This window comes from Rattus norvegicus, chromosome X (genome assembly GCF_036323735.1).
Source record: "Rattus norvegicus strain BN/NHsdMcwi chromosome X, GRCr8, whole genome shotgun sequence".
Lineage (NCBI taxonomy): Eukaryota > Metazoa > Chordata > Mammalia > Rodentia > Muridae > Rattus > Rattus norvegicus.
In genome coordinates, this window is record NC_086039.1 from 96193357 (window position 1) to 96218815 (window position 25459).

Here is a 25459-nt window from a genome sequence, read left to right on the forward strand (position 1 = left end):
ACACATTCTAGATTTATATGAAAAAATCTACTTCCTTATAAAAGCTGTCTCTAACAGGTATTCTTCTAGACAGTAGTCCAGTTACTTTTCCTCCTAAATGTATGTATTTCCTTCCTGCTGGACCTTTATTGTTAGAGAGAATTTGGGCAAAAAAATCATTTGTGAAGAAAGGAAGCCAACTGGCTTTTTAAGCTATAAAGGTTAAAATGATTTCATGAAACATTCCCCCTAGAAGCTTTGTAAGCAACACTTTTCTCCCAAATTTTATGACAGCTGGTACAACATGAAACCATATGCCTTTTTATATCTCCTAAATAAAAATGACTAATTTGACTTATTAGCACCAATCCTCTAGAGATGCAGCTAAGAGAGTTTCTGCAGATTTATCTGCTTCTTATTATATTTTAACAATGCCTGCTTTTATACCAGAAACAATTATGTTAGCCATCTGTTTGCAAATATTTGTGAAGAAAATTACAAACTTTACCTTTATATACTTTGGGTATTTGATATGACTCACATCACAAAACTCAGAAATATTTGGTCATGCATATGAGTAAGAGCAGGTGATATCGCCTGTGTGATGCTCAAAGATTAGAACCACCATATTGGAGTTGGAAAGAGCATGAGAGATCTCTATTATCCAATTCTCTCAGTTTACAACCAAAACTTCAAGGTCTTTGGAGGTCAAACAATTTGACCATGACTACAAACACAGTTGTCCACAAGGATAAAACTCAAAGCTAGATTTCTCACCCTCTCGCTGAGCATCTTTTCTGTCTAGATAGACTGAGGTGTGGAAATCTAGCTAATGATGGCCAGAAATTTAAATTATAACTGAAATTCCATTAAAAAAATCTGAAGATTTTGTCTCTTAGAGCACTGACTCAACAAGATAGAGAAAACTCTCTGGACTAACTACTTACCAGATATTCTAAGCAACAGGAAGTCTGCAAAATATATCTCACCACACAAATCTGGCGTCAGTTCTATTTAACAATTATATACCTTTAGTCAAGCAAGCTAAGCCTTTTATTTGCTGCAATGAGAGTCAATATACATCTAGAGAATCATGTGTCTCAGAGAAAAATATGTGGAAGAACCTATTTATGGATTTGGGATTGAGAGAGGATTGAGGGAGGATCTAAAGAAACAGGGGTTCCCATAAGACATAACATTATAAGAAATTGGAGGCAACTCTATGATTGCCTTATTACAATGTCTACTAGGAGATCAAATGTGGCTAAGGTTATAACTGGCAAGTAATTCAATGTAATTGACTGAGAGGATCGTGGCTGGAGGTGCTTGAGTTTTAATGTAACTGTAGTTACAGTGAAGAGACACTATGACCATGACCAAGTCAACTCTTATAAAAGAAAACATTTAATCAGGGCATGCAGAGTTATAATGTAACCTTAGTTACAGTTTTCATTGCTGTGAAGAGACACTATAACCGTGACCAAGCCAACTCTTATAAAAGAAAACATTTAATCAGGGCATGCAGGCAGACAAGAGTTGTTGCTGGAGGAGCTGAGAGTTATTATATATCTTGAACTGAAGACAACCAGGAGAGAGACTCCATTCTGCAGGCAGCTAGGAGGAGAGTATCTTCTGCAGTTGGCAGATCTTGGGCATAGGCCATCAAAGCCCATCCCCAGAGTGATGAATTTCCTCCAACAAGGCCATACCTACCTCATCAAGGCCATATCTCCTAGTGGTGTCAATTTCCATGGGCCCAGCATATTCAAACCACCACACTACCTGAGTGTCTCATTGTCTAGCATTGGTGTTCTTCAATAGTTCCTAACAGAAGAACAAACCCTAATTATACATGACAGTCCAGCATGTAGTAACATGGATAAGAACTAATGGTAAGTGTCATACTATATCTTAGTTGAGTTCTTATAGCTGTGATAAGACACCATCAAAAACATCTTGGGAAAGAAAGAAGTCATTTTACTTATACTTTGATCTCACAATCAATCCATCAGTAGGAGAAGTCAGAACAGGAAATCAAGGCAGTAATCTGGAGGCAGAAACTAAAGAGAGGCCATAGAGGAGTATGCTTACTCATTTGACCCTCATGGCTATAACTCAGCACCACATTCCCAAACTACCACTGCCTTGAGGAGGTGGGGTTTTCCCACATCAATCATTAAATCAAGAGCATGACCTACAAACTTGCCTACAAGTTATAAAATGAAATATCTTCTCAATTAAAGTGTCTCTTCCCAAATAATTCTAGCTGTATCAAGTTGACAAAACAAACAAGAACAAAACAACAACAACAAAAAAACCTACCCCAAACACAACAATACTAGTTCCTGGTTAGCAAGGATTATGATTATAAGATTTATCAATATGGCTTTATTGGTATGATAGATGAATAGATCAATGATTCCAAGGTACAAATCTTGATTGCTTAGTTCTCAAGTTGAGCAGCTAATCATTGTAAATAAAAATTAGAAATCAGGTATTATGGAACCAAACAACAAATCAAAGCAGGCAAAATAGCATCTAATATCTGTTCAGGGTATACTCACAGTACTCTGGGAAACAAGATAAATTTGACACTTTAAAAAATCAGATTTGAATCCTAATATAAATTCTTGATAGCTTGTGACTTAATGGAGGTATAGCATTGACATTCTCAGAGCCATCAAGGATTGAATGAAATAATGCAATTTGTCCTAAGAAATGCACAATTGAACCATTTCAGATTGTCATTTTTCTTTCTTTCTCTTCTAATTCTTAAAATAAAAATTCCCTTTGCAAGCCTTCCTCACTACAACCCAGAAACAGTTACTTCAACAAGCTTTTCACTGGCCACTGTTGTCCCATCTTGGTAGAGTAGTTAGGTTAACCTGTTAAGCCATAGTTATACTTCACCTTTGTTTCAGCTTTACACTAAAAGAATCTCGAATGTGAAATTCAAAAGACCAGGGATGGTTGATTACCTCATACTGAAAAGTTTCTGCTTTATAAGTATGAGAACCTGAGTCTGTTCTGTAGGACACACATAACAGTGTCAGGTATCCTGGCATGCATTCATAATCCCAGTACTAGGAAAGCAGAGACAAGACAGTCCCTGAGGCTTGCTGACCAGCAAGCCTAGCTGAATCAGTGAGTTCCCGCACAAGGAAAAGTGCAATCTCAGAAGAGATAGACTATGTTCCAGAGGAAGACTTGCTATGGATAAGCATATGAAGAACAAGCCTGCCTCCATCTTAGGCTTAAAAGTCAGCTTTTAGTAAAGACAAATTAGGTTAATGTGTGTTTATGAACAAAACTTTATTTCTCAAGTTTTGAGCTATGCCTCACCTGCAAGCATAAGTACCAATGGTTCAGAACTGCTTGTTCAAGGAATGGCAATCATGTCTTTGTTTCAAAAAGTTGTTTATAACAATCTTTCCAAACTACCTTCATTTCAAAATGTTGTGTGACCACCTATGATATGACTACAGCGTTAGGAATTCTTTGGTTCAGGAAGTCATATAGGATGAACTTGTTATTGCCTCTGTGTGTGTGTGTGTGTGTGTGTGTGTGTGTGTGTGTAATGCTTATACCTTAACCTCATATATGTTTTTTCACCAAATCCCCCATTTGGAAAGCCCCCATCCCCAAGTTCTATAAAAACATTGCTTTCCTTATATCCAATGCTGACCTCTCAAACCCTTCCTCAGGAAAGACAGTCCATAGACAATAATACTAATACAAAAAACCCTTGTGCTAATTAATTTGGCCATGCTGATTTGTGTCAGTAGTCTTTCTCCCCCACACACGCATATTTGGGATTAACAAATACACATTTATCTACATGTGCCCTCCCCACACACACACACACAATTACAATGACTGATAGGAGAAAGCTTACCAGATAGAAGGAATGGCATGAACAAAGATATGGCTGACATTAACAATTGCACCTGAGAAAGTCAAAGTCAAAACATTTGGGCATACTCAGCTTATTCCAAAATACTGATCTAATCTCAGGAATAAAGTGAATTTAAAAAATAATACTGATAGATACAAACAGTGAAGACTTTTATTAAAAATCAACATTTCTTTATGTCAGTGACCTTCAAAGTTCTTCATTAGATGCCAACCTCTGCTCTAATCTAATAGACTTTGGTGACACAGAGTGAAAAGAGCAAAGGAAAGAGGTGGGCATAGAGAGGCAAGAAGAGAAGAAGAGGAGGAAGAAGAGGAGGAGGAGAAGGAGGAGGAGGAGGAGGAGGAGGAGGAGGAGGAGGAGGAGGAACAGCAACAAAAACAAAAAGGAGGAGGAAAAACCATGAAAATGGTTACTAGAGATTCAGAGTGTTCTAAAATTTCTGAAATATTGAAAACGTCTTTTATGGAAGATAAAGATGAGGCCATTTACTGGAAAGCAGGAAGAAAATGGCATTTCCGGAAACAATTACATAAAATGAAAGAACAGTCACTAACCTCCTGGATTGCCTTTGGGTAATTTGTGCATTTTGAGTCTCAGGGGAAATTTTAAAGTTTCACAAATAACACCTTACATTTTCACCTCTGCAGTCTTGTTTACCTTCCTAATAAGATTACAGCTTCTAGTAACTACACTAGGAGATTCTTCCCTGATATTCAGCTATTAATATCCTTAGATTTAACCTGTCCAGACACAGATTTGAGATGAGTTTCTGATCATAATGGGGGGAAAGGGCAATCCCTAGCAGGAATTTTGTTAACATTACCAAAATTCCCTGAGATGTACACATCAATATAGCAAGGAAAGCAAGGGCCTGGAACACAGTTTGAAAAAAATTCTATTCAGCAAGTTATTCAATGAGGACTTTTCTACCTCTCACATTATTTGACTTAATAACTACTTCAGTGGTACGTAACATAAGAGAAGAAAAATATGTCAATAGCCTCTTTAGCACTGTTGGCTAGAAACAAGTGCTAAAAACTGAGAACATAGGGTCAAAAATGTCAGTTTCCTTGGCAACATAGATGCTACGTACCTTCTCTACCTAGCACCCTTGCAGACCCATCCTATTGGTCATGATGGAAATAGTATGGAACAATCATTGTAATCTAATATTTTTGATTAATATACAACTACTGGTATTTATTCAAATAAAGCCTAATTAGAAAAACCTTCTGAAAGATATTCTCAATACATTTATTTAAAAATTTAACCATACTTTTTCATCTAGAAACATCACTTTTGTACTTTATTTTAAGAAAATCATAATTGATGTAACAATATATACTACAATGTTCATCATATTATTAAAATTACGATAGAGACAGCCTAAATTTGTCAGAGTAAAATAGTAAATAAATGACAATATAACTATAATATAGAACTGGATACACTGAGTAAAATTATGTTTTAAAAATGTTTTTGCGTAGGAATAAATCTACCAAATAGTAATAGTGCTTGTCATTGGATTGTAGAAATTAAGTAGACTCAATATTTTTTAACAAAGTATATATGTGCATTATTGATGTGTTAGATAGATGGCCGAATAAAATATAAGCAGTTTTTGGTGATTATACAAGTATAGCTATTTTTAATATTTTGCTATTTATCTTTGCAGATTTTTTGGCATGTTTACACACACACACACACTTTTTGAAAGAAAACAGTACTATAAAATACATGTTAATATTACTTTTAGCTACTTTCATAATAAACCACGAAATCCTAATGAACTTTGCTTTACTTCTTTATTTAAAATATCCTGTCTTTTCTCTCTCTTTTTCTTTTAAATGCACAAAATACTTTATGTCAAAAAAATCATTAGTACACAATCTATGTGAATTCTAATTGGCTCTGTGACTTATTTGAACTGAAGAACCAGAGGTGACACTATGTGATTCAAAGTCTAAAATGTAAAGATGGTGTATAGCCTTCTCTTTCTGTACTTTTAGAAACCCCAAACCATCTGGCAAGGAAGTCTACCTAATCTCATGGAGAAACTCAGTAGAGAACTCATTTGGAAAGAGAAGTCCTAGCATAGCAGAAAACAAGACTGAATTTTCTTTTAAATGTTTATTTTTCAGATTATAATATAATCATTTTCCTCTTCCCTCCTTTCTTTTAAATTCATGGCCTTTTGTCTCATTAATTGCTACACACACACACAAACACACACACACACACACACACACACACACACACACACACCTAAATATGTAAATAGCACTTGCTCAGTTTTTTTTTTTTTTTTGTCACTTGGGCATATGTTTCCAGCATTTGCCACTGAGCATTGGATAAGCAGTTGGTGTGCTCTTTCTTCCCTGGGGAAAACTATTTCTGCTGCTTGCAGCATTCCTTAGTTGCATGTATTTCTTTGTGTACGGTTAAGGCCTCATGGGCTTTCCCCTGTCCATTGAGCTATTGGTGTTGTACCAGTTCAGGTCATGTTTGTGCAGTCGTGTTGGTGTGCCAGCATCAGTGTGACTTCTATGACATTCCTAAGAGACAGAATCTCAGAGCAAACTCCCTATCCCTCTGGCTCTTACAACTTTTCTGTTCTGTCACTTCTTCCAAAATTGTCCCTGAATCTTTGTACATGTATCAATTAGGACTAGATTCCAAAACTCTGTGTTTTGACGAGATATGGTTTTTGCAATGGTCTCTGTCTGTTGCAAAGAGAAATTTCCTAGATAAGGGTCAAAGACTACACCATCCTTGCCTTTCCTAATAGCCTAGTTAGACCCATGTCTAAGGTATATGAATGAAGCCATCTTGGCGTCTCTAGCCTATTCAAGTTCCTCCATGACTGAAGCCTCAACCATCATTATTGAAGCAGAAGTAGAAAACAAGTTAGGAGTATTGAACTATTTAGTAGAGACCAAGTCATCTAAAAGGAAACAGAAAGTAAAAAATATCACACTGTGTTTTGAAAATTATAAGGAATAATACATAAACAAAGCATGTATTGTTCTTATAATGTACATACATACAAACATAGGTACATATTTTTTGCTTAAAAATATAATACTTCTTGCCCAGTACATGTACTATTCCATACAATATCCAACTAACAGTCACATTCACTCTATATAGCAAAAAAATAATTTATTGACATTGTAAATTTTTGTTGAATATAAATCTAAAACTGACAAATGTAAATATAGATATTTCTGTTCACATATGAAAACTTAGACCTCAGACAGTAAGTAGCTGATCCAAGGTCACTAAATACCAAATTAGTAGTTGGGAGGGGAGTTAAAAATTTAAACCAAGTCTCTGGGTCACAGGTCAGTGCACTTTCCTATATACTATATAGTCTGTTAAGAAAAGTATCACCTTGTTATAGACAACAGTAGAATTAAAAATATTTATCTGCTAGAGGATAGATGTAGACTATACTTAACTAAAATCTACAAAAATTATAAATCGCACAGAATAGCCTGGTCTTCAGGAATTTCTAATCTCAGAGTTTGGGAGGACAAGAGAAGTTCAGATATGTTGCAAGAATCTATGGATAAGCGTTGAAAGTACTATTACTTGGAGTGGAGATTTCATGACAGAGAATCTACTTGTTCATCTACCTAGCACTATTAATTTAAATTTATGAGTAAGCCATTCCCATGTGAGCACTGCTGGAGGTATCCTGATGGAAGCCAAACACTGAGAATGGTAGAAGGGAGTCATAAAGGAGAAAAGGGGAAATAAGAAAATAGAGATTATATAATGATCATATATGCATATACAAACACACACACACATATATATTGTAAATTTTTGTTGAATATAAATCTAAAACTGACAAATGTATATATGCCATATATATGCCATATATATATATATATATATATATATATATATATATATGTATATGCCATGAAACACCAAAGAAATACTTCTAAGGAAGGAAGGAAAGTCTGATTCCCTGCCAGGTAACCCAGGAACTGTAAAATTCAAAGACAGCTCTTCATCTTACAGCCACTTCACACTAACTTACTAACGTACCGCAGAGCTGGAAGGCTCCCAGTTTTCCCTCTGCTTCCCTTCCCATAGGCAACACTTAATGCTAATGTGTCAAAAAGCAATATATTTTCACAGGACACTTCCAGAGAGGGAAAATAGCTGCTCCAACTTTATCAATAGTTCTAAACGAGAAAAACAGTAATTTTGTCTGTACGTTTAAAAAGATCCAAAGAGGCCCTGGTTGGTAAGAATTCTTTCCCATGGTCCTCAAAATGAGATCAGTACCACAAATCTCTAGACCCACAGAAAAGGGGCTAAAAACTCCCTTTTCAACCTCAGGGCATTTACAAGATGTTCAAAAGTGAAATGCACTGTGGCTTCTGAAATCTGTCAAAGGTGAATATCCTGACATACGCCTGTATACCTCACTGATGCGCAGGTGCTGGCCCTATCATGGACATTTTCTTGTTGTAACAAACTCCTCATGGCAACTACACAGAAGCTATACTATTTCACCAGATACTGGAAGAAATGGTGCATCTTTTGAAGTATGAGCTAGTTGCCCCAATTTTCTCAGTATGAGTCTACTTGCACTAAATACTACCAAATAAAATCTCGACACAATCACCACATCCTAATCTAGCAGATACAAGGGAAATACACAGCTTCCTCTCATGGAGCCCTGAGAGTGGCATAGTAAGGGAGAACAATAATTTTCCCATCTTTCTTACTTCTCCATACTTGATGAATGAGGATGGGAGCTGAGGTAGTAGGTAAGTAGGTGGTGTATTGTTCACTGTCTTTCTCACATAGGATGTTTTCCAGAGTTCTCAGCCCTTCCTAATCTTACTCGTTTTTTCATAGGTCTGATTGGAGGGAAACTGCACTCAAAGTAAGTCCAAGAATATCGCTGACTTCAAGTCTGTGTGATCCACAATGAATTTAGATCACACAGACACTAAAAGTCAGTGATGCCTTTGTGCTTTCTTGTGGCTGGTGGTAGAGTGGAAGGTATTTTGACAAATGCTTTGAGAAAAGCAGTCTGTATTTTCTTTACAGATTTTTTTATTTCAATTAGTTTTTTATTTTTTCCTTAAAAATTAGGAAGTTTTCTCAGAGCTTTTTGAATAACATTTGAAAAAAATCTGCAAATCTACTCCCATACATATAAACTAGTGTGCAAAAAAAAGTTTGCCTTCAAGAAAAAAAAGCAACTTTCCACAAACAAAAAGTAATCAAGGCTCAAATTTTGCTGTATGGAATATATTTTAGTGAGAGTACAAAATTTTAAAATTCATACTATTTTATGAATCCTGTCAAGAAGCAATTATGGAAAGTTATACTCTCATATTCTCACCTTCTGTAGAAGCAATTGAAAGTAATCACAGACATTGTACTCTCTACGCTGTTTCAAGTTGACTCAGTTTCTCCTTTAAGAAGAGGAAATGATTCTTTCCTTTAGCAAAAAATGTTAGATTTTAATCAGAGAATTTAGAGTTGCAAAAGCAACTGGAATCTTGGAGTACAAATAAGACTGTATAAACCCAAGCCTTAAATTTTCTTTAAAAAGTAATTTGTGGGGCTGAAAGTACCATGGCATACAATGCTATGTGTGCGTATTTAGCATGCACTCATACATGTATTTGATACTGAGCATATACATGCACGCGTATGCACACATGCACACACACACACACACACACACACACAATTTTCATGTTTTGTAAAACTTCATGATACATCAAGTGACTTGCAAAGTGACTTCCCTAGAATTAAAAAAAATATATTTATATATAAAATAAGCATCACTTGAAAAAACATAATACAAACATCTCTGCAATGTACATCAGTGTGACCTGGGGGAGAGCTGCATTATTTTTGAAAATACAGTGTGATGTATGTACTATATTTGAAAAAAATGGTTTGTCATTAAAAGCTTCTGGGTGTGTGAAACTGCAAAACACTAAAGCATGTGGGAAAGGAAAAAGTAAAATGAATATTTAACACTGAATTACAAATGTGAGAGGCTACAACCTTCCTTTGGTTCCTGAGAGTAGTTCTCAGTGATAAGGGAATGGCCCATATTGTGTGTCATATAAGATTGGCACCTGTGCACACATAGCATATTTTTTCGAATTATAATTTAATTACATTTCTTCCTTCCTTTCTGCCCTCCAAAGTCATTCAGTTACCACTTTTATCTTCTTCAAATTCATGGCCACATTTTCTACTAATTGTTATTCCATATGTATGTATGTATATATATATATACATATATATATACATATATATATATATACTGAAATATAACCTATTTTGTCCATATAGTGGTTTGAAGAGCAATACCCCCTATAGACTCATGTTGGTGAAAGCTTGGCCCATAAGAAGTGGCACTATTAGGTGATGTTGTGGCCTTTTTGGAGGAAATGTGTCTCTATGGAGGTGGGATTTGAGCTCTTATAAGCTCATGTCTGGCCAATATGTCTCAGTTGTAGAAGGCTCGGCTCCTTCTCCAACACCATGTCTACCTGCTGCTGCAATGCTTCCTGTCATGATGATGTTGGACCAAAGCTCTGGAACTAAGCCCGCCCCAATTAAATGCTTTCCTTTATAAGACTTGCTGTGGTCATGGTGTCTCTTCACAGCTATAAAACACAAACCAAGACAGAAGTTCGTACCAGGGACAGGATATTACTGTGAAAGGCTTGACCATGCTTTGGTTTGGAGGAATGTGAACTTAAGGACATAGAACTAGATAAACAGTGGAGTGCTTTTAAGTGGAGCTAAATGGGTCATACTAGTAGCAACAGGGAAGACAATGGTGTTGACTCAAGGTGGTTTCAGAGAAAAAGAATATGAGTATATGGCTGAGATACTATTGTGATATTTTGTTGATGAATGTGGCTGCTTTTTTGCCCTTCTCTGAAAAGTCTGCCTGAAGCTAAAGTAAAGTGTTTTGGATTATTTTGTTGATAGAAGGATTCTCAAAACAGACGAGTATAGACTCTGTCTTATGGTTATTAGTGTTTACTCTTATGCAGATCTAATAATGACAAAGGATAAACTAAGCAAGAAAAAATAGAAAAGGTACGATTTGAGGAGAAAAGAAGAAACAGGAAGTGGAATGAAGCTAAATTCCGTGTCCAAGGAGATAAACAGATTAGATAAATGCCTGATGTTAAATTGAATAAAGGGAGTGGTGACCTCAGGGCAAGATCCCACTCAACTAAGCTTCCAACTTGTGAAAAAGAATTAAAGGAAAGCTTAGAGCCTGATGTGGTGGAGCATTCCTTCCATCCCAGCACTCCAGAGAGTCAGTCGGATCTCTCATTTCAAGGCCAGCCTGGTTTACAGAATGAGTTTCAGGATAGCCAAACTCAGGCTGTAAGGGATACAATCCAAAACAGGACATTGACAAAGATGTAATTGAATGAGGAGACAGTGTCCTAGCCCCAGCAAGTGGCAGAATTTAGGAGCTTCAGCAACATGGTTCTGGATTTAGAATATAAGAAATGGGTTATGAAATCCCTCTCAATGGCTAAGGAATGTTCCTGAGGCCAGGAATGTGTCAGGGAGTACCTGCACAGAGAGATTATTTTGTGAAACTATAGCCTTGATTTCCTTGGGGACCCCAAGATGTTAAAAATGCCAGAATCACGGGGTTCCTTATAGGGAGTGGAAAATCTACCACCAAAAGAAAGAAGAGTGTTATAATCAAGAAAGCTGATATGCTCCAAACATCGGAAGAGTAGTTTGACATCAGCCATGGAGATGGAGTGTTTATAGTTTTTCTAGCTGGCTTTCAGTCTTTGATCCACTATTTCCTCATTATGCTCTTTCTCCTACCTTTTGGAATGGTAATATACATCCTGTGCAATTATATGTTGGACATATGTGATCTGTTTTTTTATTTTGATTTTTCAGGGGATTATACTCAAAAGATTGCATGAATTTCAGAAGAGACTTTAGACTTTGAACTTTTGAACATTTTGAGACTGTTACAGATGATGGGGACTTTTGAAGTTGGACTGAATGTATCTCTGCGTTTGATTTGGCTACAAGCCTATGGAGACCAGGCAGTGAAATGTGGTAATTTGAATAGGAATGTTCACCATTGACTCATGTACATGAATTCTTGGCCCATAGGGAGTGGCACAATTAGGAGATGCCTTGATAGAGTTGGAGTTGGTGGGGCCTTGTTGGAGGAAGTGTATCACTGTGCACGTAGGCTTTGAGGTCTCATATGCTCAAACTACATTCACTCTACTACCTGTAGAGCAAGATGCAGAACTCTCAGCTCCTCTATCACCATTCTGTGTGCATGCTACAATGCTTTTGATCATGATGATAATGGACTGAACCTCTGAAACTGTAATCCAGCTGCAATTTCATATTTTTTCTTTATAAAATTGCCATGGTCATAGTGTCTCTTCATAGAGATATAATGTCTAACTATGACAGTCCATATAATGTTACTCATATGTACATTTTCAGGGCTGATCATGTGGTACTGATCATCTAATTGTTTTTGCTATTCCCTGGGGAAAGCCACCTCTCACATTCCCAGCTTTCTTCAGTTATCTATAGTCCATTGTGTATAGTTGAAGGCCTGTGAGCTTTTCTGTTGAGCTTGGTCTACTCATTGGTATCATCCTTGTTCAGCTAACATTTGGATAATCATGTTGGTGAGACTTTATAGATGTCATTTCTGAGACAAGCTCACAGCAAACTCACTGATAGCATTACAAACTGTAAGTTGACAAATTGTCTATTTTTTTATTTTTTTTAATAATTCTGCTCCAGTTCATAGAGATCATCACTCATTTCCAGGCCAATGTGCTTTCCAAAGTTGTAAAGGAAAGCACAACCTGTTGTCAGACACAAACCCTTTCACATGAATGAATTGATTTCTTTGGTGAGTTAACAAATGCTTTTGAAGCTTCTAAATTATTTTAGGCACCATTCCAGGTGCTTTAATTGCAAAGATGATTAAGGCAAGGTCTCTGCCCTCTGTAGAGCCTATAAATCTAGGGTGGAAGGGAACCATGTAAAAATGTAAAGTGAAATCCAAAGAGCAAAGTGTCTATGCAAATAAATGCAATGGAATGAGGAAATCCTTTTCCCTGGATGACTCAAGAGAGACCCCATAAAATTAGATTAGTTGAATTATGGGTTATAGAGCACTTACTCAGAGAGACAAGAAGACTGAAAGGGAGGGACGGATATAGGAGGGGGGGATGAGAGACAGGTTGTATTCTTTAAGAAGTAGGAAGTATTACAGTCTTCCTTTTGCTGTTTTTTAAGAGAAAGGGGAAGCTTGACCGGATTTTCCTTTCAAAGCTAATCTTGGGGAATAGGGGTGAAATTCATTAGTAGAAAATTTTCTCAGCATTTGTGAGGTCCTGGTTGTTTTATTAGTTTTGTTTTGCTTTTGATGTCTGTTTGTTTGATTGGTTGATTTTACACACAACCTCATTAGTTTAAGCTGATTTGGAATTCTCTATGTAGCCATGCAGACTTTAAATGAATGTAGATCCATTTCCCTCAACCTCAGCCATGTGAGAATTACAGGCATGAGTCACCACTCTTGAGTTGATGAGAAAGACTGGATGTTGGATTTCAGCGAGGATTTTTTTTATTGTTGTAATAGTTACAACTAATAAAAATCAAAATAATAATAACCACAAAGCACAGAGGGGTAGCACTGGGAGGAAGAGGAAGAGGAGGAGGAGGTGGAGGAGGAGGAGGAGGAGGAGGAGGAGGAGGAGGAGGAGGAGGAGGAAAAGCATGAGGCCCTCCAGATGCAGGCAACACTGGACTAGGTAGTGAGACTCTAACCATAAAAAGGAGAGCCAGATGCAAGCAGTGCCTACAGGACTGAAAATCTGAAAAGAATTCCAGTGCTATTTAAACGACATCATAATTCACAGGAGTTTTGATGACTGATTGAATTCAGAAGCCAAGAAGAGAGAGAAATTAGGCAAAAAAGTGACTCTAAGTCTTCAGTTTGGGTGATTTAATAGGCAATGGTGTTAATAATAAAGAAAAGAGACTGGAAGATGAAAAGCAGGTTTCACTGGGAGAAGATAATGAACTGTGTTTTGCACCTTTCAGACTTGAGATGTCAATTGGTCATTCAATTAGAGCTATTCAGCAGAGAGACTTATGCAATTTGGTTTCAAGAAGTTCATATGAGTTATCAATTATAGATTAAAAGTCAATGGCATATAGGTTATAGCTAAAAGTACAAGATGAAAACACTCAAAAAAATTTATACCAGAAAGGTCTAGTCCCATAGTATAAGACACACCACTGCTGAATGGAGAGAAGTGGTAAAATGCAGAGGATAAAGAAGACTGTAGGCAGACAGAAATAAATGTGAGGAGAAATGTGATTTGGAAAGTGCCTTAAGACACAGGGACATTGGTACTGATAGTACACATGCCAAAGGTAATTAGAACGAACTTGGAAAAGAGACCACTGGGTTTGGCACACAGAGAGTTACTAAGTGAACCGAAAGCAATCTCACTAGACTGTAGAACTGAAAGCCAGGAATCTATTAAGCCAGAACACATAAAGAATTGCCTTTAAATCAGGAAAGAGAGTTTAAAGGGTAAAATATTATGATACTGTCTCCCACAAAAATAATATTAAGCCTTATGGAAGTTCATGTGAGTAGGAATCTGATTAGATACCTTCATATGAGAAGGAAGCTGATTAGAAGAAACCTCTGTCCTATCACAAGGATCCTCTATGCTAGTTACTATGTTGGTCTTTCCTAGACTCATCTAGGAGTTAGAATCTAGGTTATAATTTGTGACATTTGTTTTGCTGCCTGTGTGATACCAACTAGTGATATGTCAACCATTTTTCCTGGCTCTGGCCAGCTCCCTTGGCTTTGGTGTTATGGTTGGGACCACTGGAGAGAAAACATAAAGTTGAAGAAAGAGAGGGCAGAACTACACCTGTGTATTTCTATGACTCCCCCCCCCTCTCTCTCTCTAACACAGAGAGAGAGAGAGAGAGAGAGAGAGAGAGAGAGAGAAGGGGGGGGAGAAGAGGGACATGCAGAGGGGGGCATGACTCAATTATCTCAAGAATGTAACTTCTAGCTCTTTAAATTCCCTCCTATTTGCAAGTTTCCAATAATTCAGTTTTATTTTCATTCCCCTAACCTAAAAGTGGTAGTTTTCTTTCTATACTATATTGTTATATTATATTTGATGTATTTTTAAAGCTATACTTATCTCACCAGGCTGATGTTTGAAAGTCCAAGCAGCATGTCACTGACTCTATAGCTCTAGCAAGGTCCTCTCTGACTACCTTCTCATCATGGCAGAAGTGTGTGTGAAAGGATAGATTATACAAGGTGAAACAAACAGTCAGAAAATGAAGGGCTAGCACTTTAGCTCTTTGTTGTTGTTTCTTGATTGTTAAAACTTAAGATAGTAAATTGAGGAGAAACTTCCAGGAGTCTCTTCTAGAGAAGTTAATCTATGACAACATTGAGATTAATGGAGTCCTTGCACTGCTCCCCAGCACACCTAACCCTTCTTTTAGTCAGCATCACTGTGCCTATGTGTGTGTTCATGAAGAAAGTGCTCTGGCTTGTTTCCACTGCATTGAGATAGGATTGAATTGAACAAGCAGACTTATATCATGATATTTGTACTGCTTGTAATTGGCTATGTGACACTCAATACATCATTCCTTCCTTCTTTCACTGTTTGTTTTTAAATATTCAAGATGAGCAACTCTGTTATACCATGATGGTCACCCTAATTGTGGTGGAAAGTATAGAAACAGAGGAGTACTATAAATAACAACCAAAGGGCAAGGAGCATGTGTGGCTATTTCTAAAGCCCCAGTTAGCATCATGTAAAAATGCTTACTTTGCTCAAAATTCCAATTATTTATTTATTTATTTATTTATTTATTTATTTATTTATTTTGCTACAGAGACAAGACAGCACAGTGGTTAAGTTACTTGCTCCCAATCATGAAGATCTGAATGTGATCCCTAGAATTGACATGGTAAAGGAAAGATTTGAGTTTTAAAGGTTGCCTTGTGACCTGAACACATATACTGCTTCATAGTCCTCATTCATTCACCACACTCATCTCACCTCTCTCTCTCTCTCTCTCTCTCTCTCTCTCTCTCTCTCTCTCTCAGTAAGTGTAATGTATTTTTAAGCTTACACATACTAGCAACTAATCAACAATGATAAGAGAATTAATTGCCTTAGGTGATTCTCCTTGTGATGGTTTGAATAAAAATGGCCACCATAGGCTCTATAAGGAGTGGCACTATTTCAAAAGATTAGGACATGTGGCCTTATTAGAGTAGACGTAGCCTTGTTGGAGGAAGTGTCTCAATGGAGGTGGGTCTAACATTTCAGATGCTCAAACTAGCCCCAGTGTCTATCTTTCTTCTTTTCTGCCTCCTGATCCAGAAATCCCTGCTATCTCTCTAGCACCATGTCTGCCTACAGGCTGCCATACTTTCTTCATGACAATAATGTACTAAACTTCCAAACTGTAAGCCAGTCTCAGTTAAATGTTTTTTTTTTTTATAAGTGTTGCCTTGGCCTTGGTGTCTCTTCACAGCAAGAGAAACACTAAGACACTCACCTTCATCATCATTAAAACCAGTGAACCTCTTTAGCAAAATATACCTCTAGGGTTGTTAGATAAGAAAGAGCAAGAAAAAGTTTGAGTGCTGTACTAGCAACTTTGTTTATTGAAATTACCTAAAAAGATATAAACCACATCTCCATATGGAAAGATATTTCAGCCCTTTGCCTAGGTTAAAAAGAACAGATGCCACCAACAGCAACTCTAATTTTCAGGCATTTGTTATTCTTCTAGTAATAAAGAATGTGGTTGTAGCCCTTCTGCTCATTATGAGATTTATTTGGAAAGAATGTGTCTTTGCTCGATTTTATCAAATTGTGCATATTAAGAGCATATATTCTTGTGAGTGCAGAGTTAATCTAATTGCTTTTCTCACAGATACAGTGAGGAGGAAAAGCATCTTAAGGATTTTTTAGGAGGCTGTATTATACTGCACAGGTGTGTCATAAACAATTAGAGCAAATACATCAGCATCTCCACTGAATATGTGAAACTGTATTCATGGACCCATGAATGATAGGTTTTCCTTAAAAGATACACTTGCAAAGATGACTGTAGCATGCAGAACAATTTTACCCTTATAGGGTACTGCATTTCTTAGCATTTCTAGGCAGTGAAAAACAAATGGAGAAAATTAAAAGCAGGACCATCTTTCTGGCAAAAGGAAACAATTGTTTAAACTCCCTGTGCTTGTTTTTTTTAAATATTACTCTGCTATGCTAGCTCATCTCTTGGCCTTAAAATAGAATCTTGCAAGTACAATTTACATCCTAATGTCAGATCCTTACTAGAAAACAGGTAAGAATTAAGCATGCAACCATACATTTGAAAGCTTCGAGGTAGATTTCTAAGGTTAAGAGTAAGACTATAGTGCTTTTCTCAGGTTAGCATATATTTGAATATATTAACAGGTTCTCTACCCATCCCACCCCTAAACAGCCACACTCATGTACAGTCTCTCTATAATTGAGTCATCTCTTCATAATGCAAATGATTCTAGGTTCTGACAATGCCAAGGATCGAGATTAGGCTACTTTGGCAATTGCAGTAACTTTCTCAGGTGACACAAATTATCATTTAAGTGTCTGGTTCATCAAATATAATGTTGGTATATAAGGAAAGAAGTGGGAGGAAAAATGTGGCAGAGACAAGTATTTGAACTGGTTTTAAAATACATCTTCTCTGAATGACTAATGCAGTGTTCAGGGGCTGAAATTTGCTATTTCTTAAATGCTGCTCTAAAAACATATTTACATCGTGTGCTCAATATGAAAAGGTGAATATGAGGAGTGTCTGAGACAGCAACAAACCTTTATTTCATTTTGTGTTGTGTGTACAGGCTTTTAAGAACCAACCTTAAAGGTAAATGCTAACTCTTGCATACTCCAGGTGGAATAATAAGTAGGTTTTCATGTTCTTTGAAAAAGAAAAGAAAGGGAAAATGTTTGTGGTTTTTAGCCATCAGAGAGAAGTCCTGTGGTGAGATATTTAAGTATAATGGTTTGGGCATGGACTTACACTTTCCCCAGAGCTTATAAGTGTTGCTTGAATAGTGTTTCTTTGTTTACTTTTTTGTTCAGTGATTCCAAACAGTTTAATGTAATTCCAAGACAGTGTGATCACATCGCTACACATATACAATATGCGTATGAGTTTACAGATTCAATTAATAATTTGCTTCACCTCAGAGACCGAGAAAATGCTCAAAAAGAAACTGAGTAACAAGCTATAACAGTTTACCACAACAGAACCCCTGCCTCACCCTACAGTTAGTAATATTACAATTAAAATAACTATATTCTTCTATAATTTTTTCTGTGAAAATCATCTCATGAATTTACAATATTGATACCTTACAGGGAAGGAACATGATGAGCCAGGGCTAACAAGAGGTTATCACAACTGAGTTGAGATGACCTGGTAGAGAAAGATTTAGGTGAGATAACCTGGGAGGAGGGAACCTCATTCCTTGGCCTGGGGGACAGGTATTGCCAGGTCTCCTTTTCATGTTCTTATTTTGGGGAGTGTGTCTTTCTTTCCTGAGCATCCTGAAGTCACAGGCAGCTGAAAGGTAAGTATTATGACAGATCTCTCTTGCCATCTTCATGGTACCACTTTTTGGAAATGTCATATAATATCAGACTGCAAAACAATGAACTGAGAATAGGACCCCCTTTGGGGAAATTAGAGGAAAGATTGAAAGAGCTGAAGGGGCTTGCAACCCCATAAGAACAACAGTGCCAATCAACCAGAGCTTCCAGGGACTAAACCACTACCCAAAGATTATACATGGACTGAACCAGGGCTCCAACAGCATATGTAGCAGAGAATAGCCTTGTTGGGACACCAGTGGAAGGGGAAGCCCTTGGTCCTGCCAAGGTTGAACCACCAGTGCAGCGGAATATTGGGGGGCATAGTAAGGGGGGTGAATGGGAGGGGGCACCCTTATGGGGGAGGGGGAGGGGGAGGGGGTAGGGTGCTTATGGACAGACAACCGGGAAAGGGAATAACATTTGAAATGTAAGTAAAGAAATATATCCAATAAAAAAAGAAATAAAAAATTAATAATATCAGGCTGCAGCTTAAAACATGTCATGCAATCACAGTAAACAACATTCGTTAAACTGAAGGACACTAATACTATTTCTTTCAAACAAAAAAGTCTATTTGTGTGTGTGTGTGTGTGTGTGTGTGTGTGTGTGTGTGTGTGTGTGTACTATATGCCATGTGTGCCCTATGTGCATATACTTGCTGAGTCTAAAAGACAATATTGGAGGCCCTGGAGTTACAGGCAGTTGTAAGCTGCCTGATGTGGGTACTAGAGTCCAAACTCTGGTCTTCCACAAGTGCATATCAATACTGAGCTATCTTTCCAGCCCCCTTCTCCCCTTTTCCAAACACTGATAGTTATCCAAGTGTTCTCGTGGTTATTTTATACATATGAGAACCTTTTCATTGCCCCTAATGATAGGGAGAAGAGGAGCCTTAGCCATTTACAGAACTTAGCTATAGAGAGAGAACCCGTTAGGTAGATAGAATCCTGGGTCATCACAGAAATATTTCAGGTACTTTGGACCTTTAATAACATATGAAGTTGTATGACGGTAGAGATCCAACAACAACCCAAAGAAAGAAAATTACCTACATGAGAGACTTTGTAGGAGAGGAGTCTCTGAGCTTAGAGGAGAACCTAAATTTAAACAGGAGAGAGATGCTATGAGTTTATCAGATTAGCTTAAGTAGTGGACAGGAATAAGGCTGTAATTTAGGGAAGTTATCTTATTATCCCACTTTTCTTTGGACTACTACATGTTAGGAGCTCAGGAGTGTAGGGAAGGTAGCAGACAGGATATAAGTTGGGGCTGATCAGGGGTAGCCTGTGTTGTGTAAAAAAATGTAACTTGCCCAAGGCCATGTAGTATATCTATTTAATATTATTTGATTACAAGAAAAATGAGCCCAACTCAAATTAACTTAAGAAATAATTTGTGCATTAGCCCACAAACTAAAAGCATGGTTGGGTGGCAACAAAGACTGAGGGATGTCATCATCAATGCCTATGTCAGTCAGTTCTTTTTCTGTCTACATTTGCTGTGTTCTCAGACAAGCTTAATTCTGGCTGTAGAAAGACTGATGGAAAATGTTATCCTAATTTGTTTTCTTCTGTAACATAATATTGTATGGTGGGTAATTTATGAACAACAGAAATTTGTAGCTTGTAGATCTAGAAACTGGGAAATCCAGTTCAAGGCAACAGAGTCTTATGAGGAATTTCCTGCTGTGTCTTGAGGTGAAGGAGTGGAAAAGAGTATGTGTGCATAGGGCTCTCTGTTTTTATAAAACCATTAATACCATTCTGGGGCCTCACTCATCCTTAACTCTAGTAACCTCTCAAGAGCTCCAGGTTCAGTTACCATAAATCAACATAAAATTTGATAACTCATTTCTATAAAAGAAATGTTAGGGATTCAATCCACAGAAATGTTGACTGACTGGCTTAGGTCACTGTGCCTTCCCTTGGAACTAAAGAATCTCTGAAGGGAAAATCAGCTTACAGTTATCAAAACCGACAGAATAATTATGGGGTATGTAGAAAAAAATTACCCATAGCTTCTATGTATGAGGACAAAGATTCAAACCTGTAGCTGATTAACTTCAAAGTCTTTCTACTATGTAAGGCTGTGTCTTTCTCTGATTTTGCAAATATAATATATTTGTTCTATATATTGATTATTCAAACATAATCACCATATCTAATTAGTATATTAAAATCTTGAAATTATATACAAAGAGTGATAAGAAAAATAAATGGCATGTGTATAAGACTAGAAGTGTCAGTGTAAGACCTTCAAGACAAATAATGGACTATTCTCATATTAGCTGGACTTTGTGAGGTTGGAGAGGAAGGGAAGAGAAGTTGACAAAACCTTATAGAAAGACCTCAAAAGTAACATACCAAAAACAAAACCATTAACATCAAGGAAGACTGGACAATGTGCCACCACCCTAAACTTCATTCTATACCCCTTACTCCTCAACATACACCTTCAAGCTTCCAACTAGTAACAGAGAGAGCAGGAACCAGAAATCTATATTATGCAAATGACTCAAAAAGCCTGGGCTAGGCTAATGACCCACAAAATTCCCAATCTAATATGTACAGGTGCCACTGAGTTACAAAATTTTCTCCTTGTTCCAGCCTTTCTCCCTTGAAAATATATTCTTTCTTAGTAAATAAAATGTATGTACTTGCTTTGGTCATATCTTTCTATCAATTCCATCTCCCAGGACACATAAACTCAGATATGGCATCAAGTGCACACCAAATCCCAGTAGCCTCTGATATCACTTGCACTATTGCCTCCTATGGTGCATTAAAGACTCACCTCCTTATAATTCTGCATCTGTGTATCTCATGGATTGCTGATATTAAAAGCTGAATGCCTTTCAACAGAAGAATGGATACAGAAAATGTGGTACATCGACACAATGGAGTACTACTCAGCTATCAAAAAATGACTTCATGAAATTCATAGGCGAATAGATGGAACTAGAAAATATCATCCTGACTGAAGTAACCCAATCACAGAAAAACACACATGGGATGCACTCACTGATATGTGGCTATTAGCCCAAATGCTCAAATTACCCTAGATGCACAGACCACATGAAACTCAAGAAGGATGACTAAAATGCAGATGCTTCACTCCTACTTTAAAAGGGGAACAAAAATACCCATAGGAGGGGATAGGGAGGCAAAGTTTAGAACAGAGACTGAAGGAACACCCATTCAGAGCCTGCCCCACATGTGGCCCATACATATACAGCCACCAAAACTATATAAGATGGATGAAGCTAAGAAGTGCAGGCTGACAGGAACCAGATATAGAGCTCTCCTGAGAGACACAGCCAGAACATGTCAAATATAGAGGCAAATGCCAGCAGCAAACCACTGAACTGAGAATGGGACCCTCATTGGAGGAATTAGAGAAAGGACTAAAAGAGCTGAAGGGGCTTGAGACCTCATAAGAACAACAATGTCAACCAACCAGAGCTTCCAGGGACTAAACCACTATCCAAAGACTATGCATGGACTGACCCTGGGCTCCAACTGCATAGGTAGCAATGAATAGCCTAGTAGGGCACCAGTGGAAGGGGAAGCCCTTGGTCCTGTCAAGGCTGAACCCCCAGTGTACAGGATTGTTTGGGGGGTGGTAATGGGGGTTAGATAGAGAGGGGAACACCCATATAGAAGGGGAGGGACTAGGGGTGTCTGATGGACTGGAAACCAGGAAAAGGAATAATATTTGAAATGTAAATGTGAATAAGAAATGCCCAATTTAATACAAATGGAAGAAAAAAAGCTGAGTGGGATAAGATAAAATAGCTGTGTTCAGATTCTATAACCACATAATTTGAAATTCAGTTCAGGTTAAAAGATAAGAGTGAGAATTATTACCTTCCAAAAAAAACCACGTTGTAAAATTGCCAAAGGTGTCTTAAGTATCATGAAAAATAATAGAAGAGAGAAAAAACAAGCTTGGGAGGGGAGTAACAAGAATATCTTTTTAGGGGATGGATAGTTCAATAGTTAAAGCAATAGCTACTCTTCCAGAGGACCTGGGTTTGATGGATAGCACCCACATGGTTGAGTACAACCATCTATAATTCTATTTCCAGGGTATCTAAAACCCTCTTCAGGCCTCCACAGACACCAAGTACACACACACTCAACAGATATGTGTGCAGAGAAAACACCCATCCACACAAAATAAAAACAAATATTAATGATTAAAATTAAAATATGAATGTCTTTGTAGAACAGGTAGTGGTATTTATCATAAGTCTTGGTAATGATAATAATAATGCTCATGTATGAAATTCTCAAAAGAATAATTTTTTAAGAGTCAGGTAAGACATTGATACAGCTTACAGGAGAGATGGAGGGAATATTATGAGTCATAAAACAAAGATTAAAGTGTATATATTATGCTAAACACTTTCTGTCCTGAATCATGAGAAAATACAGATATGTGCATGAGTGTAGTTGAAAATAAACATGAAGGTGTTTGGATTCAATGATAATATGGATTGTCTTCAATGCTAAACTGCATAATCTACTTTTTTCATAATCTACTTTTAATAGTGTAGTGAAAATAGAACTACTGAGTATTTTTGATCAGTGGAGTTACATAATTGTAGAAAGATTAATCTAGAAATGCTGCCATAATTAAATACCTCATCTTCCATTTCAAGTTTTGCCAAGTAATTAGTTTCATGTTCAATTTGGGAAAATGCTGTCAAATTAATGATTGCTAAAATTCCAGCTCCCAGGCTTACATTAGATGCAGTGTCTCATTTTCATCTGGGCATCCATCAATTCCTCTAGCCTGCCTGCCTTCCTTCCTTCCTTCCTTCCTTCCTTCCTTCCTTCCTTCCTTCCTCCCTTCATTTCTTCATTCCTTGTGTTGTAACAAAATGTCATACTAGACAGCATAAACTGACCTGGAGCTCACGATATAGTTCAGGCTGGCCTGAAACTTAACATCCTCCTGTTTCAGCTGCATGACTAAGGATTTCTGGCAAAAGCCAACAATTCTGTTAATTTTCAAACAGAATGTCTATAGTAGTGAGGTATTTTTAATTCATCATAAGCCCAGTTCTAGTTTAATGCATTGTTTTCTTTTAAGTCCTTTGAGTACATTAAGACCCAGATAGAGACCAAACTCCTAACTACATCCTTCCAATTAAGTATATCTACTTTAAAAATCCACAATACTTACTGATAGCACCATCCCTTTGGAAGTCACCAGACACAGCAAATATGATTTGAATATTCCCTGTTATGTTATTTGAGGATAGTTATTATATCAAATAAACAGTCTATGGTTACTGAGATGCTACCATGTTACAAGGTACTATTAGATACTATGGGAAATATCAAAAATAAATAATATCTCTTATAGCCTCTTCTGTTACTGAGCCTATGTAGCAGATTAGTGATGCTAATTTAGATTGATTGAAAGTTGATTTCAACTTCCATAGATTTCTTAGCAGTTCTGCCACTTAGTATGACAACACAATTTTGTTACCATATTCATATCCTCTCTTTTACCCTTTTCTGTAGCCTTGGAGGAAGAATGGTCTTCCATTAAATTTTATAGTAGTAGAGTAGGAAATAGTTCTGTCATAAGACATGGTTAAGGCCTTCTGTCTTGTGGTAAGTGGCTTTACCAGAAACAAGTAGGTGTGACAGGAATTTGTCATATAATCTGTCTATCTTTGTGGCCTGGCAGAGGCAAATCAAAATTCCAATCTTAATTAATATTACTCTCACATCACACATCACACAGTAAATGTGTGTGTGTCACACACACACATCACACACACATACATATATATATATATATATATATATATATCTGCATATGCATTACAGAATGAATACAAGTGTAAGAGGTTACAGCAGAGTTTCAATAGGTTTGAGAAGTGAATTGAATTTGTTTTGATAAGATAAAGAACCAGACCAGTGCCTGGAGGGAAGTGCTGGTGACTTAGAGTAACACTATAGCTGCAAGACAGAAAACCATATCAAGTTCTGAGCAGAAAACAAGACAGGAGCAGGAAGGAGCAGATGGGGTCCAGACAGAAAACAGGAGGAACAACACATAGTCTAGTAGACTACTTCTACAGCCAGGGATCAGACAAGCTAAAACTCCAAGGGAGTTCTCCATCCATGAAGTACACAGCAGATATCAGATGATAGGTTGGTTTGGGTCCATGTCATTACAGTGTTAATTGTCTGTTTTAGTTACTTTTCAATTGCAGCAAGGAGACACCATGATCAAGGCAACTTAAAAGAGAGAGCATTTAATCAGGGCTTCCTCATTCCATAACCATTATGGAGAGAGAATGCCAGCAGACAGGACAGCATGGCATTGGAGCAGTAGCTAAGAGCTTACATCCTAATTTACAAGTTGGAAGGAGAAAGAGGGTAAGACTGAGTCTGATGTGGGCCTTTGAAACTTCAGTGACCACACCTTCGGATGACAGCTTTTCTGACAAGGCTACATATCCAAATTCTTCCCAAAATAGTTCTGCTAACTAGGGACCAAGCACAAAAATATATGAGTCTCTGGGGACTATTCTCTCTCACCCCAGTGTCCATCACTTTATAAAGTCCAGATGAGGGAGTCCAATGTAGCATTGTTGTTTTTCCAACAACATCCCAAAAATTTCATTTACCAACCAAGACTCAGGAGCCAGATACTGGGGTGAAAGTCTACTGACTTTGAGAGGCAGAGAAAGCACACAGCTGATTTTTCTACTGTACTGACTTCTCCACACCATCTTAAATAACCTTCAACTCAAAGACCCTCCTTTCTCTTTTCTGATCTTTCGAGCATTCTCCAA